Genomic DNA, 19755 nt, shown 5'->3' on the forward strand with positions numbered 1-19755 from the left:
TGAAGTAAATGGTTTGGGTTGTAATTTCTGAAATTTGATCACGTTGATTCTCTCTCCCTTTCTCCCTACCTCCCTCTTCTTCCTCTTTTTTCCCATCTTCTTTCCTCCTTAATTCTTCTCAACTCCCAATTCAAAATAGAAGGGGAGATGAGTTCATAGGCTAAGAAAAGACAAGGGCACAAGGATATAGGCAAGATTAATCTTCACACTTAATCTTCACACTTATATCACCTTCTGAAGCAGAAAGGAGCCACTCAAGAGAGTAAGTGAGGATAGTTGATGTAATTTATTTACATGTATAAAAACAGAACAATAAAATCTATTTAGAATTATTTTTTATTTTTTATCTATATTTTGTCCGTTGTGTGGCTTGACCTCTGGGCCTGGGTGCTGTTCCTGAGCTCTTCAGCTCAGGGATAGCTCTCTGCCCCTTGAGCCACAGCATCACTTCTGGTTTTCTGGTGATTAATTGGAGATAAGAGTCTCAAGGACTTTCCTGCCCTGGCTGGCTTTGAACTGTGATCCTCAGATCTCAGCCTCCTAAGTAGCTAGGATTACAGGCGTGAGCCACACTGGTGACCAGGTGGAATTATTTTAATAAGGGGAAGTAGGATGGGAGAGTGACAGAGGGAGTGAGATAGATTAGGATATATTGTATACATTTGTGGAAATATTATAACTAAACTCCTCTGTATGACTACTAGATGGTAGTAAAAACAAAAAAGAAATTAATGACTTGCAAAAGCTGGCAATGCCTGGTCTCCATTGCTTAATGGGCAGCAGCAAATATCCCCGGTTTCCAGAGGCATTACAAGAAGAGTTCTTAGCAGTTGTGTTCAGTGCCTGGCATCCATGAGTTGATCGATGCTACCTATCAAGGAACAGTGAAAGTATTGTGTCTCCTAGCCTAGGTCTGCTGGAATAGCCAAGCTCCACTGATAATCATGTGGACTTTCTCATATGCCTGAGAGAATTTCTTTTTATACTTCAACTAGCAAGAGGGGTTAGGCGCTGCTTTTTGTAACTAAGAAATGTGACTAACAGAGAAATGGCACCAAAAATGGCTATGGAAAATAATAACCTCAATGTAAAGGGTATCTGGGTTTGATTTTGCTGGCCTGGTAAACTTGAAAGTAGCCCTTGTTTAAGAGGTTTTTTTTTTTTTTTTTTTTGCCAGTCCTGGGGCTTGAACTCAGGGCCTGGGCATGGTCCCTGAGCTTTTTTTCCTCAAGGCTAGCACTCTACCACTTGAGCCACAGTGCCGCTTCTGACTTCTTCTGTGTATGTGGTACTGAGGACTCAAACCCAGTGCTTCATGCATGCTGGGAAAGCACTCTACCACTAAGCCACATTCTCAGCCCTAAGAGCTTTCAAATAGTGGTCTTTATTTTGTTTGATAAAAAAAAAAACAGCTAAATCTCACCTTTAAAGCCATACCTTTAATCCTCCAAAACAGATCCATGTATAAATGGTCCAATACAATGAAGCTTATTAGTTACATGTTAGAAGGAGAAATTAGCATATTTTGTCAAAGTTGAAGTTGCAACAGCAGTCAGAATAGAAGGAATCGTGTGTCTTTGTACCTAAGTAAGAAAAAAAGTCAAATACATGGTTTCTTTTACATTAGAACATTCCATACATTTCTAAAAATGACTTGGGGTTCCTGCCTCTAAACCTGCATTTTGCCTATGATCGTGGAAGACATTGAGGCCACTTGTATCCAGGGAACTGGGATTCAAATATAAAACTTGCCAGAACATGCTCACACAATAGGAAATTAAGACATCTGTTTTCCTTATGTTGAAACTATGACTTATCCTTTCAGCCTCAGTGTATTCCTTTAACTAGGGCTTGTTCCAAAGTGCAATTTGTTAGCAGAGAAATTTCTTAAAAGGTAGTAAGGGAACGTTTATGAAAAGCATGTGAAAATTAATGATTTTGTCTCAACAGGCAGACTTTGCCTACTCGCAGCTAATCACAATACATATTAGATGTTGGGGGAAAACTCTTGAGAAGGTTCTTTTCTAATGGAAGCTGTATTTAGCCTCTCCTATCTCTAGGAAATTGAGGTAATACCTTGGGTAAACAACTTAGGAAGTCTCTCCAAATTGCTCAAAAGTGCTTTGCAGACATGAGCTAATTCAGCCTCGTAAATAAGTTTGTGTAATTGGATTCATGTCCACTATTCCCTTTGAAACCATCCCATGAGAGACAGCTGGCTAAGGAAAAGGTGTCTGTGGATACTGCAGGCCGATCCCCAACCTCGGGGCACCTTTGGAGACTTTTCTCTTGCCAGACCTTCTGGTTTTCTCATAACATCTGCCTGTGTCAGCCTCCTGGGGCTCCAAAATGAGGAAACAGCTGTGAAGGAAGGCATGTGGGAGAAACACCTCAAGGGAAAGGAGGAGGAGGATTATTATGTTTCTTTTACAAACATCCTGAGACCACCCAAATTTTGGTGATATCAGCCTTTTGCCTCCTTTGAACTTCAGCACTCCTGGGTAACACTAGGTATTAAGCTAAGTGGAGATGATTGCTTAAACTAGGTTCTCTCAGGACAACTCCAGTCTATTCTCATAGCACCCCGCTTTGAGATGACTGCTAGCCCCTGTGGTAGGCAGTCATCCTTCCAGCTACTAGCAGTGTTAGTTGATGCTGATAGACACCTCAGACTCTCTTTGGAAATTACCTTCATTCAATGACTGGTCAATGAGGAGTAGATAATAGGCCCAGACCCTCACTCCAATTCAAAATGATCCTGAAGGGCCATCTGAGCCCTAGATCTCATTGTGAAATCAGCCCAGAGGTCTGTGTTACAGTTCAATCTCACCCTCCATCCAGCCCTGCTTCCTTCAGTCCCTCATAGGACTGTCTAGAGTATAGTCCTTAGTGAACTTCCTGCACACTCTTTTCCATCTCCCAGTCTGTTTCCAGGGAACCCAACCTAAGAAACACCCACTTTAATATAAGGCTGCTTCTGAAGGAGTCAGAATGAAAATTGTACAGGCTTACCTAATTTAATTCTTTTAACATTTTATTACCTGTAATTAAGTCCCTTTGAGGGGAGTACTGACTTGCCTTGGCCTTTGACTCATGATTATAGCAGACTAGGCCTGATGCCAAAGTGAAGTATCAGGGATAGCCATTATCTAACGAAAGCAAGGCCAGCAGGTTTAGAATAGAACACAAAGGTTTGTTCATGCATTAACTCCCATGGTAATTAATAACAAATGAAACATGAAGGAGGAGAAATGCAAAGAAAACGATGGATGGATAATTCATGAATTCATATTGAGTACCTACAGTGTAAACAGAAAGGAGAAAATGAGAATAAAACAGTATAGCTGCTCCCTCATGAAACCCACAAGTCTAGCTGAGAAAAGGAAGTATGGTAAGTTAAAGTGGGGAAAATATAGAATGCCATGACAGTAAACAGCAGGAATCCTTAAATTTGACAAGTATAAGTTTGAGACAGAAGGGATAACAAAGATATTTGTACAAGGATTAGAATAAACGAGTAATGGACAGGAAAAATGAGTCATTAAGGAAGTTAATCCAAGGCAGTTATAATCTACAAGGCAAAAGAAGGAATTTGCAGAGAGATGTTCTATTTATAATGCTGGAAAACTGGAAATAACCCAAATGTTCAACAATAGGGGAATGATAATAATAGGACATTACAAAGTAGTTAAAATAATGACGATCACATCCATTTGTGGAAATGTGATGTGAAATCACATTAAATGAGAAAAGCAGAAATAGTACACATTCACTGGGTTATAAGAATATGAAAATATGAGTCTTTGTAAACAATGATTTTTAAAAGTATGCATCAAAAAGAACAGGAATTGAATGTCTCATGTTTCCATTCTCTTTCTGTCTCTTTGGTTGATTATGTCACCTTTTTGGCCTGATTTCTGTAAAGCCTTTTTTTCGGTTAGAAAAGCCTTATACGTGCAAGCACCAATCTAAAACACTTTAAAAATATTTCAGATATACTCAGATATCTTTGCTCTTTATTCCAATGGCAAAAATGGCAATATTAGCTGAGGGAAAGAACACCACCTTAGAATGTATATCTTTTATTTGAAAATACTATAAACAATATATATATATATGTTAATAAAACAGTTACAACCTTTTTGGAAAGTCTTTTTGTTAATGGCTTTTGTCACTGGCTTTAAATATATATATATAGGTTTTTATTCACTAACTCCACTTCTAAGGTTTCTCTAGGGTTGCGGTAGAAAAACTAGATACCTGGGGAATGGGGTATGTCTTGAATTAGTACTACTTGCCAATTAGCATGATGTAAATATTCCCATCGTGGGCAATTCCAGGTTAACATTGGGACCTCAAGAAACATGAAAACAGAGCTGGGAAGGTGGCTCAGTGGTAGAGTGCTTGCCTCAATGCATGAGTCCCTGGGTTCCATTCCTTAGCACCACATAAACAGAAAAGGCCAGAACTGGTGCTATGGCTCAAGTGGTAGAACTCTAGCCTTGAGCTGAAGAGCTCAGGGACAGTGCCCAGGCCCAGAGTTTAAGCCCCATGACCAACCAAAAAAAAAATACAAAAGAATCATGGAAACAAGTTAAGGTGTGGATCAGTGGCAGCACACCTGTCTATAGCAAATGTAAGGCCCTGAATTTAGACCCCAGTACTGACAAAAAGATACATGAAAACAACGGCCACACAAAGACTTGTATGCAAACGCTCATAGAAATGTTATTTAAAGTAGCCCTAAAGTAGAAATTATTCAAATGTCCATCCTCTAGAGAATGGCTAAACAATGGAATTATTCCCAGAAATAAAAGTGGGTGAACTGCTGATACACTAAACAACATGGATGGATTTCAAAATAATCATGTTGAAGAGAGAATGAGACAAAATTACATCATATATAATATGATTCCCTTTATATGCAATTCTAGAAGATGTGAGTTACTGTGACAGAAGGCTGATCAGTGGTTGCTTAGGGATGCGAGGGCACAGATGGAGAATTACAAAAGGGCAGGAGAAAACTGTTGGAAGCCATAGTTATGTTCATTTCTTTTTGCCTTTCCTCTTCCTTTTATTTATTTTTTTTGATGTGGGGGGGAGGGAAGTCTCACTATGTAGTCTAGGCTCACACTAACTTTTAAATCTTCCTGCCTTGGTCCCCAAGTGCTGGAATTATAGTTGTATACTATCACACCCAGTTATAGTTTTTTCTTGATTGGGGTGATGGATTCATAGCTACATTCATATTTTTAAACTTATCAAATTGTACCTTTTAAAATGTTCAGCTTTTTAGGTCACCTATATCTCAGTAAGGCTTATTTTTAACAAAGCGAGTCAGTATGTTCTGCTCATATCCCCTCCAACCTTAAATTTTTACTACACTCAGCCTAATTTCCAATGTCTAACACCCCCATCTTTCCTTTTTTAAAATTTTTTGCCAGTATATGGGCTTGAATTCAGGGCTTAGGCACTGTCCCTGAGTGTCTTTTGCTCAAGGCTAGTGTTCTACCCCTTGAGCCATAGCACCACTTCTAGCATTTTCTGTTTTATGTAGTACTGAGGAATCAAACCCATGCATGCGAGGCAAGCACTCTACCACTGAGTTACCTTCCCAACCTCCGCATCTTTCTTAGCTTGCCCTTGGGTTGCCAAAACTCATGTCCTACAAGCTGGGGGAATACCTGAGACTCAACAACTTTCACCTCTCCTGCTCCCACTCCATCCCTGGAAAGCCTTTAGTGATTGACACCATAGTTTCTGAAACCAGCTATTAATACTTGTGTGATTAAATTCTAGCTGACTCTGATGGTAACTAGTCTAATAATGAATATATCGATGGACTCTTTATCATTTCTCCATTTCTTCAGCCATGTTTTTATGCTTTATTTCTTGTCCTGAAGTCAGCTTCTAGGGGAAGCTAATCCACATAGTATCAAAGCTTTGATGAGAGTTTTGTCTAGAAATTGGAAGTAAGAGCTTGTTCTAAGGATTTGAGCGCACAGCTACTTGCTTCTTCTAAATCTAACATCTTATATAAGAGATGTTTCACAAAGATGGACAGGTCATTAAAAGCAGGCATTAAACTATGATCATCCTGTTGCCTCAAGAGTGGGAGAGATGGACAAGTTACAGGAAGAAGAAATATCCAGATGGCTGTGTAGGTTGAAACAGAACTTCTCATGTTGCTTCTTCCTGTACTGATACGCAGCAAACAACTGGTTTTATCAGTCATTTCAGCCAGAAACTCTTCTCTATCTTTGGAAATGGAATTGGAAGTAAATAGCATCTTTGGTCATACAGAACGTGGACTTTAATAGAAGGAAACAGGTGATTATAGTAAGCACAGAGAGTTATTTTCAGACAGTTAAAATTGGATGAAATGAAAATAAGGGCTAATATTGTGGCTACTTCAGTTTGGATGGATAGTATGGTGGATTCATTTGTTCAGGGAAAGTGCCGTTCCTCTTCCCATTCATGTGAACTTAATTTGGTCACTGCGTGTGTGTGTGGGGGGGGGAATGAAGGGTGGAGAAGTGGATGAAAGAACAGTGAATGTCTTAATTCTCACTTTTGGCCTGAAGGGAACTGTGGATTTTCTTTTTTTTTTTTTTGTCTTTGCCAGTCCTGGGGCTTGAACTCAGGGCCCAGGCACTGTCCCTGAGCTTCTTTTGTTCAAAGCTAATACTCTACCACTTGAAACACAGCACCACTTCTGGCCTTTTCTGTGTATGTGGTACTGAGGAATCAAGCCCAGGGCTTCATGCATACTAGGCAAGCAATCTATCACTAAGCCACATTCCCAGCCCCAGCTGAGGATTTTCATTTGCTCATCTGGGAGGTAATTCTGATCTTCAACTGATATGCAAGAAGGACTGACCAAGAAACCATTCTGCAGGCATATGCATATAGGAGCAAATACATATTGCTTTAAGCTCCTGGACTGTGAGGTAGCTTAATATGAAACATTATCACAATATCTGGCTGATCCACATAGTCATGGAAGTCTCTCTGAGGAGATGATATTTAAGTTGAGACCTGAATGATAAGAAGCCAGTCCTAAGAAGATCATTCCAGTCATAAAGAACAACCCAGATTTCTTTAATGCAAAGACAAGAATTGGCTTGATATCTTACTGGACCTGAAAGACAATCTATGAAGCTGTGAAGCTATGTAAGTGACTGAATGAGTGAATAATATTAGCTGAGAATGAAGGGGGACTCGAAGAGGCTAGTGTATGTCTATGTCTATGTATATATATATATGTATATATATACACTATGTATATATTTTATATATACTATGTATATACTATGCATATATGTGTGAACTTAATTTGATCACTGCAGGTTTAGGAGGAAGATGATGACAGTACAGTGAATGTCTCAATTTTCACTTTCCCTTGAGGCCAAAAGTGAAAATTGAGACATTCACTGTACTTTCATATATATATATATATATATATATATATATATAATATGCACATACTATATAATATATATAAACTATACTATATATATCCTACATATTATATATACTATATATACATGGTATTTTGAGTATATATAGAGGGGTTTGTAAAATAGAATAAGGAGTTTTAAAGATAGCACTGGATGCTGTGTGGAAAATAGATTAAATAAGGGACATGCATACTTTTCTGCTAAACCAGATGTGGCAGTCTGAGAATTCTCCTCAGCAGAGTTCCTGGAGTTTGAAACAGATCTAAAACTGATAGGTCAATGGAAAACCCTTTGTACAAATACTTAAAGGATAATAAAAATATAATTAAAATTGGTTTAAAATAAAAGAATAAAACCTAGATGCCACATTAAATTTGGGAGATAGTAGACAACTAGAAAAATATACACACAAATATAACTGTGCTCCTGTTTCAGTCAAATGTAACAATCTATCCCAATGCTTAATGATGTAAAACAATAACACTTCATTTGCAGATAAAATTTCCAGTTCCAATCTTGGTGGGGACACTTTGTCTCTGTCCCATGGGCATCACCAGAGGAAGCTCAATTAGTAATTCAAGGCTTCACTTGAATGAGATACCCTCATTCGTAAGGTAGCTGGTAAGACAAAGCTAGCTGGCTGTTGGACAGGTTCCTTGCTGTCATATCAACTCCACACATGGCTCTTTGCATTTTTCTCAGTTTGAGGACAAATCCCAATGTGCAAGCCATATTAAAATCCACTGATTTTTAAGAAAAATGCTTATAACTATTAACAGGAAGAAGGTCTTTATATTCTTAACATGTTCATTTTGTCAAAATCACTGAGTTTTAAATTACACACTTTTTTGCACCTATGACATCACCTTTTTAAAGTATATTACATTCCTAGTTATATGTATATATGATGTAAATACTCACCATGATATAAATGAGAAACAGGGTATAAGAGTGATTCATTTTCAAAAAGTTGGAAAAAAGGAAGATATAAGCCAGGCATGAATGGCTCATGCCTCTATTCCTAGCTACTCAGGAGGCTGAGATCTGAGGACTGAGGTTTAAAGCCAGCCAGAGCAAACAAATCTGAGAGACTCTTAGCTCCAATTATCCAGAAAAAAGCTACAAATGAGGGAAACCATGCAACTTACATTTCTTTGAGTCTGTCTTACTTCACTTAATATAATTTTTCCCAGTCTTTCCATATTCTTATGAATGGTACAATATCATTATTCTTTCTGATGGATGAGTAGAATTCCATTTGGTATATATTCCACATTTTCTTATAAACACACTGAATATATATAATTTACATTTACATATATACATACACTGCATTGTGATAAATCATATAGGTCTCTGGATATTCACACACCGAGGTCAAAGGAAGATTTGCAGAGGAGCAGATGACAAAGGCTCAATAGCTATGTGCAGATGATCATATAAAATAATAGTTTATGAAATGACCTCCAAGAAAAGGAAACAAGGAATTAAAAAAAAATCTACAAGTGTATGTGCGGTTCAAGTAGTGGAGCACCAGCCTTAAACAAAATAGCTAAGAGCACAAGACACTAAGTTTAAACCCCAGTAAAGTTGGGACACTTAGGATCAATTTCCTCTGAAACAACTGCCCAAGATAGAGAATGTATTCTTTCAGTACTATCTGAGGAAAATAAGGAAGAGTAATTGTATGATCTAAATCAAGGTATTATAAATCTAATATCTTGCATTTAGTCTTTGTTTTTTAAAGTTAAAAGTTTACAGCTTGGTTCTGTGTGTGTGTGTGTGTGTGTGTGTGCGCGCGCGCGCGCGCGCGTGTGTGTGTGTGTGTGTGTGTGCGCGCGCGTGCTTGTATGTGTTTGTGCCACTCCTGGGGCTTGAACTGAGGTCCTGGGTGCTGTCCCTGAGCTTTCTTGCTCTGCCACTTGACTTTTCTGCTCAGGCTGGCTTTGAACCACATGAGTCAGCTTGACGACTTTTAATTTCACTAAAACCATCATATCAAGCAAATCATAGAATGTTTCCATCACCTTAGTAGGTTCTTTTGTATCTCTTTCTAGTCTGTTCTACACTCAGAGGTAACCATTTTCTGACTTCTATCACCATAGATAACCTTAGCAAGTTCTCAAACTTGATACAAATGGAATTGTAATTTTCTGTGTTTGCCTCAGCCTTCTTTCTCTCAATATATTATTTTTAAGATTCCTGCATGTTACTGAGTATAGCAGTGGCTCATTCCCATTTTACCAGGCAATAAAATAATCACCTTCCATTTTAGTTTTATTTTGAATGGACAATAATTATAGGTGATGGGATGTAATATAATGTTTCTATACATATATACATAATGGTACGAACAAACTAATCTGTATATCTGTCCCCCTCAACTATTATTTGTGATGAGAATGTTAAAAAGTTTTCCTTATAGCTATTTTAAAATATACATTACTAACTATACACTTTGTGCAGCACAACAGAATATAGGAACTTATCTAACAAACATTTACCCATTGTACCCATTGATCAACCTCTTACCTTTCCCATTACCTCCACCACATCATACCCCAGGTTCTAGGAGTCACCATTCCACTCCTCTATTTTTCAAATGAATTCAACTTTTTGGGACTCTGAATATAAGCGGGGTAATACATTTTTTTGTATCTTTGGGCCAGCCTTATTTTATTTTTTAATGTTTTTATTGTAAAAATACTGTACAGAGTGGTTACAGTTTACATGAGTAAGGTAATGAGTACATTTCCTATTGAGCATTGTTACCTCCTCCCTTGTTTTTCCCCACCATCCCTTCCCTCTCTGCCTCCCCACAGCATTATTTTATTAACATAATTTTCTCTAGATGTATCCATGATGTCACCAATAAAATTTCCTGAATAACTTTTAATTTTATTTTTTGTAGTGTTGGAGATCAAGCCAGGGAGACATGCATGGTAGGCAAACACTGCACTATTGCGCTGTTTCCTAAACACTTCCATTATTTTCAAAGGGTGAATAGCATTCCATTGTGTATACTTACCACATTTTCAGTATATTTATATATTTATGTATTTTTGCTATTGTGAATATTGATGCAATTAACATAGGAGCGCAGATGTCTCTTTGGCAAACTTCTTTCCTTTTTATTGCTAAGTGATATTCAATTATATGAATACACTAGAAGTTGTCCATTTATTTTCACATTAGGGCCATAGTAGGGTTTTATGAGTGAAGTTTTCATGAAAACTCATGTATAAATCATTTTATATATTTGCATTCTGTTTCCACATAATTAAAGTGAGATTTTTGGACCATAAAATCCATATTAAACCTATCCTTATTGTTTCCAAAGTAACTATACCATTTTCTATTTTCATTACATCCTAGCAAATGCTTCCCATTGTATTTTAGTCATTATAAAGCTAGAATCCTGTCTCACTGAGGATACACTGCATCTTTACCTGAAAAAAGTCCATGTAGATAAGATGTTGGAAGCAAAAAAAGAATGCCAGTCCAAACTCTTTCCATTTAACCTGGACATAGATACAGACCCACAGATATACTAAACTCACTGAATCAGCATCACCATGATATTCCATTAAGGAAACACTATGGAAAATTCATATCAAACTATAAGCCGAATAACTGAGGTACATCACATGATAAAATCTCTTCTACACTAAATGTTGAAGCAAATATTTATCTACATATATGAAACTAATAAGTAATCAGAGCCTAAATGATATTTGTCGGTCATGGGACTTGAACTCAGGGCCTGGATGGTGTCCCTGAGCTTTTGTGCTCAAGAATAGTGCTCTACCACATTAAGCCACAGCACCACTTCTGATGAAACAATTTCAGAGGATTCTCCACAACAGCAACAACAACAACAACACAACACTGCAAAGTAATTACTGACATGCAATCCACGGATTTAACACTACAAGAAAAGCTAGTGCTCAGGTGAAAACTACCAAAGACTGGTGCAACTTGGTCCTCATTATATCAGCCACTCATTGTATCCAAACCTCTTAATCAGCCAATGCTCTTGTGCTCATCTATAAAAAGGGGTATGCTAAATCTTAATTAGTGAGAACTAATTAAGAAGGAAAACGATCAAAACTTCCATGAAAAAGATTTACTATAAAATAGAAGCCTGTTATTATTTTTAATCAGTTTACAATGGTGTTTTAAGTTCTTTTAAAACAAGCAGAGACCACTGACTCTGCCTTTTCTTTTCATTCCATAGTTTTCCATTTTTGTCTAGATGCTATTTCAGGATGCTACAAGCTAATAATAATATCCATTGACTAAGTGTCTTCATTCCTCTCTTAAGTGATGACACTGAATAGGATAGCATCTTCTTTGCAAGATATATCCCAAAGTTTCCTGGAGCCAAATAATAAATAACAGAAAAGAGAGAAATTAAGAAGTGGAGAAAAGAGTTGTACTTTTTTTTCAGGTGAGATTTGACAAGTCTTGGTAAGTAGAATTGCTCATATGGCTATACTAGGAAGAGGTCAACTTTGCTATAGAGGTAGTAGTCTCTTACTATTGTGAAAGACCTATTCTCAGCTGAGTATGTGAGGTGAAAGAAGCCCAACCTTTCTAACAAGTCTCCTATCTACCTATAAGCAGTTATAACCCACTAGCTACCTATCTCCAGAATTCATTACAATTACAGGTTGTGAGACCTGTGGCATAGTACTACAAGCTCAGTGTTCCACAGACTTCTGTGCTAGCAAACTTGGAAATGTAGAAATGTAAATAATCTGAGGTTTTCACCAAATACCTTCAGCTCTCCACTTTCCAAACATTCAATGAGATTGTAGTTCTCCATCCACTTGAAGTTAAGTCACATATTTCTTGGAACAATATTATGAAATATTATGTACCCCTTCTAGTAGAAACTTAAAACAACAGCATACAATTTGCTAAATTAAGTCTCACTATTTCAATGAGCAGGAAGTACAAGTGGAGAGAATGTCCTATCCGTTTGGATTAATACTATAGTGTTAATGCTGGTCAATACTGTCAATAATGAATACACTTACTGATACACATAAGCAAGACCTGTGTTTTTATGGCCATGAGAATGGGTGCCTCCTTAAATTTTGTGCCCTAGGCATTTCATTGGCCTCACCCTAGTTGTGGTCCTCAGAAATAACTGAGAAATAACTAGGCTATAGTTAGACACTGAGATGTTGGAAGAGTTGTTACTGAGGTATGCTTTAGCCCATTCTCCATTGGACCATGTGAAGAGAACAGAAAAACTATAGCCATAGTGATTCTAATGGGTCTGAGCTTTCCCTGATCTGGAGACTCCAGCTCTGAAATCACTTCTTTTGTTTTTGAGTAAGCCAAGACATTTGGGGAAAATAGAATCCTATTAAGAAATACAATTAAGTAAACTTGAAAATATGACTATGTTTGATTGCAACGGTCAGAACACAAAAAAGTGAGCATGTTAATGAAGTAATTGAGTTATGTCCCAGAGTAGAGTGATTGTACATAAATGGAAAATAGTAGGTTAAACAGACTGCTCAAGATTCAAATCAAATGGGGGCTGCCTTTCTCAGATCCCATTAAAAGTAGTAAAATACGAGTTACTACATACACAAATTACCTGCTGGGGTCAAATCAAACTTTTCTTATACAGAGTAATGCATATAAGCAACTCTGTTATCATAACACAGAAAACCTGTAAAACTCCTTATTGTAGTCCTTTAGATAACTGCTTAAAAGTACTCCCATTTGTCTTTGAAATAATTACCAAGTTAGGTATTATGTAGTACCAAGTTGGATTCTTTGCCATCCCTTCATCCTGATGAGCTGTCAAGCCTTTACTAGAAAATCAAAATAATTTCCCATTGCTACAAACCTTTGGATGCCTCACTTTATTAGGATCATGGAACTTGATGCTGGGAGATTACTCAGGGGCTTAGAGAATGGGTGTAATGAAGCTAAGCTAGAGATAAAGCCCATGTGGGCCTGTTAGTTTCATGCAGAAAAAAAAAATCTTTCATAGCCATGAACTATACCCACAATTGTAATCTGTAACATTAGCCACAAAGGAACCGGAATAAGCATATAGATAGCTACTTATGACACATTACTGGTAATGGGAAAACAAGTCCTAATACCACCTCTTACTGATTACATCATCTCTCCAGGGACCTGACTACTTACATGACATCTTTCAGACATGCTCTTCCCTAATCTATTACTTTGCAATGAAATAAATGTGTACAAAGGAGATTCATTTTTCCCACACGTTCTCGACAACTTTCTTGAAATTAATCAAGCTCTCTCCCCTGAATTCTGAACCCACTAGTCACTTTTCTATAAGGCATCTTTTCTTGAATGACCCAGGACACAAAGGCTCAATTATTATATTCTTCTCCCTATCTGCTTGGCCTTCCGCATTGCCAGTGTCAAAGAATGGCAAAGTAAAGCCTGAGTTGCGAGAACCCTGGATTTTTCTCTTTCCTTCATTACCCACAGCTGTCTTCAACTTTTGTTTTGCACCTCAATGAGACTTGTACCAATTCTTCCTCTGCCTTGGCCTTACCACACCCTATTCTACATATCCCATCTTCTCTCCCTGGATTATTGCAGAAGTCTCCTGGCTACTATTTCGCTCTTCAGCCCCTCTAATCTGTTTCTCATTTGTGGGAGAATTGACAGAAATCTGATTTTTGCACTCTAATTTAGAAAGACTCAAGTGCCCCTACTGGTTAAGAACTAAATCTCAGACTGGGCTCCTGAGTTTTCAGATTTTTTTCTGAAGACAGTTGACCTCTCCTTTTAATCACATACCATTCATCCCAAACTGTATACATCCTCATACTTTTACACCACTATTTTTCTTCATGTAGGATCACTCACTGAAAGCTTTTCTTCACCCTTCTCCCTCCCCTAGTTGTGACAGGAGAATGATATACTCATCAGTTCAATGTCACCTCTTTCAGGGGATTCCTGACTTCTTCATCCATTTCCTTCCTTTGTGGGTCCATTATACTGATAAAAATGTAGAGTTGAGTTTCAATGACCTTTGGCTGCCTAGCAACCCCTTCCCCTCACAAAACTTACTAGTTTAAAACAAACACCATTTTTATTAGTCATAATCATATGCTAGCATCACATCAGTGGGTGTTTTCTCTTTGTGGTATTAGATGGGGCTGCAGTCATTTCACATGGCTGGCAGTTGGTATTGCCTATTGTCTAAGTACTTCTTCCCTGTTTGTTTTTCTCATTGCTTTTTCATGTGGTTTGATCTCACAGTATGGTAACTAGCTTCAAATGAGAAGGGGCCCAGGAGAAAAACTTCTAAATAGGATTTAGAAGTTTTCCTCTTGGAAATCCCAGACTGCTACTTCTATCACTTTTTATTAGCAAGGCAGTCACTGTTAGGCAAAATCAGTAAAAAATACAGAAATAATAAAGGAGCATTCCTACACAGGTAGACAAAGGCTGAGCATGATGCTACTCACTTGTAATTACAGCATTCAGGAAGCTGAAACAGTAAGATTATGAGTTCAGCCTGGGCTACATAATAAGGCACAAAGAAAGGTAAAATAAAACAAAACCAAACAAAAATCAAGAAGGGAGGAAATGTAGGTCATCTCTAGAGACTGGCTTGCTATGTAGCCTAAACTGGTATCAAACTTACAATCTTCCCACCTGTCTCCCAAGTGCTGAGATTATACATGTGGGTAATTACACATAGCCCTAGAGAGGAACATGTTTTCATTTTTGTGGTTTTTTTTTTCCTCTGTGGGCTTGCAGTTAGAACCTTGAACTCTCACTTGGTTTTTCTCTCAAGGCTGGTTGTTTACCACTTGAGCCACAGCTCCACTTCTAACTTTTTGGTGATTAATTGGAAATAAGAAGCACAAGGACTTTTCTGCTCAGGGGGCTTTTGAACTGTGATCCTCAGATCTCAGCTTCCTGAGTTGCCAAGATTACATTTGTAAGCCACTGGTGCCTGGCTTGTTTTATTTTTAATGTTCTGGAAATGGTGCTGCCAGGTTTGCTGTGGAAACTCAGCCCTCATGTCTGACCCATAGCCTTTGACTCTTCCCTCAGAAGGATTGTTGGTATAGAAGTTGAAGTCACTGAAAACTGCTATTCAAATAATGCTTTATGATATTTTAAATTCAACACCACAAAAGCACTGCCTTTAATGAAAAATCACATGTTGACAGTTTGATAACTTACTAAAAGAAACCAACCAGGTGATTAACTTTTTTAAAAAAAATGTGTATTTTGCCTTATTTACTTATGTTGCTGGTACTAGGACTTGATGGGGCTTCTTGCTCTTGAGTTTTTCCACTCAAGGTTGATGCTCTATCACTTGAGCCACCACTCAATTTCCAGCCAGCTTTTTGGATAGTTAGAGATAAGGGTCTCATTCAGTTTCTTGCCTGGGCTGGCTTTGAACAATGATCCTCAAATTTCAGTCCACCAAGTGGCTAAGATTACAAGCATGAGCCATGGGGCACTCTGCAGAAAAGGTTTGACCTACATGATATTGTCAAAGTTATAAATAAATAAAATACAAACCTTGGATTGTGCCAGAAACTCAGCAGTCAGGATTTGCCCTTTGACCTTCTTCCCTCAGCCAAATTCCTTGAAGCTCACCATTGCCTACTTCCGGTCTGCAATTGTTACTTCCTACCTCTATTGTCCACTTCCGGTGACGCAACAGAGTTACTCTAGGGCAACGGGTCCCGAGTCCACAGGCGTTCGTTGTCCACTGGGTCGCCATGGCTTTCCCAAGAGGACGGAGGCGGCGCCAGCGCCATCGCTGCCCACCCCGAAGCCCGAGAATGCTTCCTATCTTCGCCTTTGTGCTGGCACCTGTTCCCATCATTGCCTTGCCGCAGCCGCCGGCGCAGGTCCGGCAGAATTACCACCGTGACTGTGAGATCGCAGTCAATAACCTGATCCAACTGCAGCTCTATGCGTCCTACGTGTACCTGTCTTTGGCCTTCTACTGCGATCGTCACGATGTGAACTTGAAAAACTTCTCCCGTTTCTTCCTGCGCCGCTCCCACGAGTGGACCGATGCCACCGAAAAGCTTCTGTGGATGCAGAACGAGCGTGGAGGCCGCTTCACCCTGCACCGCATTACCAAGCCAGACCGTGATGACTGGCACTGCGGCCTCATGGCCATGGAGTGCTCCTTGTACCTGGAGATGACCATCACTGAGAGCTTTGTGGAGCTGTACCAACTGGCCATCAGCAAGAGCGACCCGCACCTGTACAACTTCGTGAAACGCCACTGCCTGCGGCCGCAGATGAAGAACGTGGAGCAGGTGGCTAACTTCCTGACGGAACTGCGGGAAAAGAAGAATGGGATGAATGAGTACCTCTTTGATAAGCATGTTCTTGGCAACATGAATGAGGACTGAGTTGGGACTGTCCCCCAGCCAAGGACTCATATTGCCCGAGAGCACATTCACTAGTTCTCCCTTATTTACATATTGCTTCCAATAAAATTACTTTGTTCTGAGCATTTTCAAAGTGTTCAGTTAATTTGTGGGCACTAAACTTTTACCTTTGAAATAAAAGAAGGAGGAACATCCTCATGGACTTTTTTATGTCGGTCCTGGGCTTGAACTCAGGACTTGGGTGCTGTCCCTAAGCGTCATTTGTTCTACCACTTGAGTGATAGCTCCATCGCAGGCTTTTTTGGTACTTCAGCGGAGGTAACAGTCTCACAGACTTTCCACCTTGTCTGACTTAGAACAGTGATTCTCAGACCTCATCCTCCTGAATAGCTAAGATTGCAGGCATGAGCCACCAGCACACCGCTCCCATGCAATTTTTAAATGGTTATTCAGGCATCTCTCTACCCCAGTGTCCCATTTCTTGCAGACCTATCCTCTTGGAGCTCAGGATCTCCAGTGGGCATGAATGGGAAGGCAATCTGTAGGCCTCTGGGATATTCCAAATTATCCTAACCCTTCATTATAATCAAGATGGGTATGGGTGGTGAGGTAGGGAGGGGTATAATAGGATGGGTGTTCTGGGTCCCTAGTGTCTGAATGATGTCAGACATGGTATATCTCTAGGACACTGGAGAAAGAAATGAGATTGGGCAGAGATTAAGGGAACGGGATCTAGGTTGGATGCTCTTGGCTCATGCCTGTAATTCTAGTTCCTCAGGCTGAGATCTAAGGATCAGTGTTCACAGTTCAAAACCAACCTAGGCAGAAAAGCCCATGACACTCTTATTTTTAACCAGCACAAAATTGGAAGCAGAGTTGTGGCTCAAATGGCAAAGCACTAGTCTTGAATGAAAAAAGCAAGTGACAATGTGAGCCCCTAAGTTGCCCCCCAGTAAAGGCAGGGGGTGGGGGTGGGGGAGAGAGAGAGAGAGAGAGACAGAGAGACAGAGACAGAGACAGAGAGAGACAGAGAGAGAGAGAGACTACCTACAAAATTGGTTTACCAAGACACAAAGACCTTAATATTCATTGATTCTAGGTGATAAGATGAAAGTCCTGCAAGAGGACATGGCAGAGGACTTTTTTGACCATCTTACCCTGACCCCAGTGATGGAAAGAAATCAGACTTAGTCTGCCTCCCCCATGCCACTGAGGTTGACAAGGTTAAAATTATTAAAAAAAAAAAAACAAAAACAGTGGCACTTTTCAAATCCAGGTTTTTATTTACATTAATGTGTTCTATTTCCTTAAGAACCTCAGGAAGCAGGAAGGGCAGGTGTTTGTATCTATCAATGATGAGGACAGGGAGGCCACACAGGCGAGAAGGTAGGGAATTGGGATAAGAATGTAGATCTTCTGATGCCATGTTCCATTTGCTTTCTGTTACCCTAAAGGCATATCTACAAGTTAAGAAAGATTATGTGGGTAGACTGGGAATTCAGCCAGATAACCAGTCCCCCCAGAAGGGAGGGAAATCCCCACCACTCTTAAACACAGCCTTCATCACAGTAGTCTTTCACCTAATTATAGGTATGCCTCCCAGCCTAGGGTGGGGATAGAGCTTTAAAAGCTCAGCCAAAATCCCTTTCATATGAAAGAAGCCTTCAGAATTAGCAAGACTATGTAAGAGGTTGCAAGGCACCTCCCAGGAAGTTAACCAACACCTGTACATGCTTTCTTCCCCACACAGGCAGCAACACTATAAACTGAGTTGGCACTAAATGCCTGGGAAGACATTTCCATCTGGAAATCCCCAGAAAGTGTACCATCATCCAGATAATCTTCACTGGGAGATGCATCTTTTCAGGTACAATAGACCAAAGAAGTGGATGTAAAACACATATTGTTCCTAAAAATGTGGTTCATTTGAAAGCCTGGTCAGAGCAGCTTGCATGTTTGCTGTGTACTCTGTACTGTGACTTATCATTTCACTGGGCTCAACCCCATACTGGTTCTGTATTTGTCAATGGGCCCCCTCTTCCTCCTATCTTTCCCATTTCTGTGATTCAGAAGGATGCTCTAGGATAGAGCTAAGAAAGTCCAGTTAGAACTATAGCTTTTTGTTTTACCTGAAAAAGCAGGACTTCATCATCTGTAAATCTCAGAATTGTGATTACACTCTAGTACCACAAGCTATTCCTCAGTGTCACATTCACAGCTTTTCTAAAAGAATCTCTAGATGGGAAATCTTGGTACAGCAGCAACTCAATTGTTCCTATTCTATGGGGAAAAAAAAACCTTGAATGTTCTAAGTCCCCTTCTTTTGGTTTACTTTTAGGGGTAACAAAGAGCCTTTCAAATATGTGTGGCAGTGACAGAAGAAAAACTTTCAGACTGATTTAAGTTTGCTTTGTTTTATTTCCAATACTCTTGATGTTATCCCTTGGTGCAAATCTTCTCATTTTCCCACCTTTCCAATTCCTTGCTAATTGAACCTTCAATACTTGAGAGTAGAAGTGACTTGGTCTTCCAGCCAAAGGAAGTACTACTCTGAGACATACTGAATGATTGTCAGTCATTGGCCATGCTCTGTTGCTTGGGGGAATGATATCTGAAACAGTGGCTGTTGCTATGGGTACCGGAGTCTCAGGCAATGATAATATCAGGACAGACTAAGGGAAAATGGTAAAATTGATAACTTCATCTCAGTCTCCAACACAGATTCAAATTAATTGTGTTGAATAATTTACCTCTGGGGGAAAAGGTCCTCACTCTATCACAAAAGGAAATTTGTTAATAGATGGTTGTCTGACAACTTATACTCCATTTTCCTGAGAAAGGAAAAGTTGTTTTTTCCCCCTCAGAAATGTGTGACAAGCAATACAAAGTGTCCATTAATTTCTCCTGAATTT

General features: G+C 39.2%; 1 long non-coding RNA gene and 1 pseudogene across 1 annotated transcript; one reads left to right on the forward strand and one right to left on the reverse strand.

Moving 5' to 3' along the window:
- Nucleotides 1-607: 607 nt before the first annotated feature.
- On the reverse strand, nt 608-16073 carry LOC138839684 (uncharacterized). The gene is made up of 3 exons (XR_011376011.1): nt 16014-16073; nt 1424-1583; nt 608-871 (listed from the first exon to the last, which is right to left on the reverse strand). It is a non-coding gene; the product is annotated as an uncharacterized lncRNA (long non-coding RNA).
- Nucleotides 16074-16216: 143 nt separating this feature from the next.
- LOC138839925 (ferritin heavy chain pseudogene) lies at nt 16217-16864 on the forward strand (annotated as a pseudogene).
- Nucleotides 16865-19755: the final 2891 nt, after the last annotated feature.

This window comes from Dipodomys merriami, unplaced genomic scaffold (genome assembly GCF_024711535.1).
Source record: "Dipodomys merriami isolate MVZ:Mamm:240054 unplaced genomic scaffold, mDipMer1.0.p SCAF_3, whole genome shotgun sequence".
NCBI classification, from domain to species: domain Eukaryota; kingdom Metazoa; phylum Chordata; class Mammalia; order Rodentia; family Heteromyidae; genus Dipodomys; species Dipodomys merriami.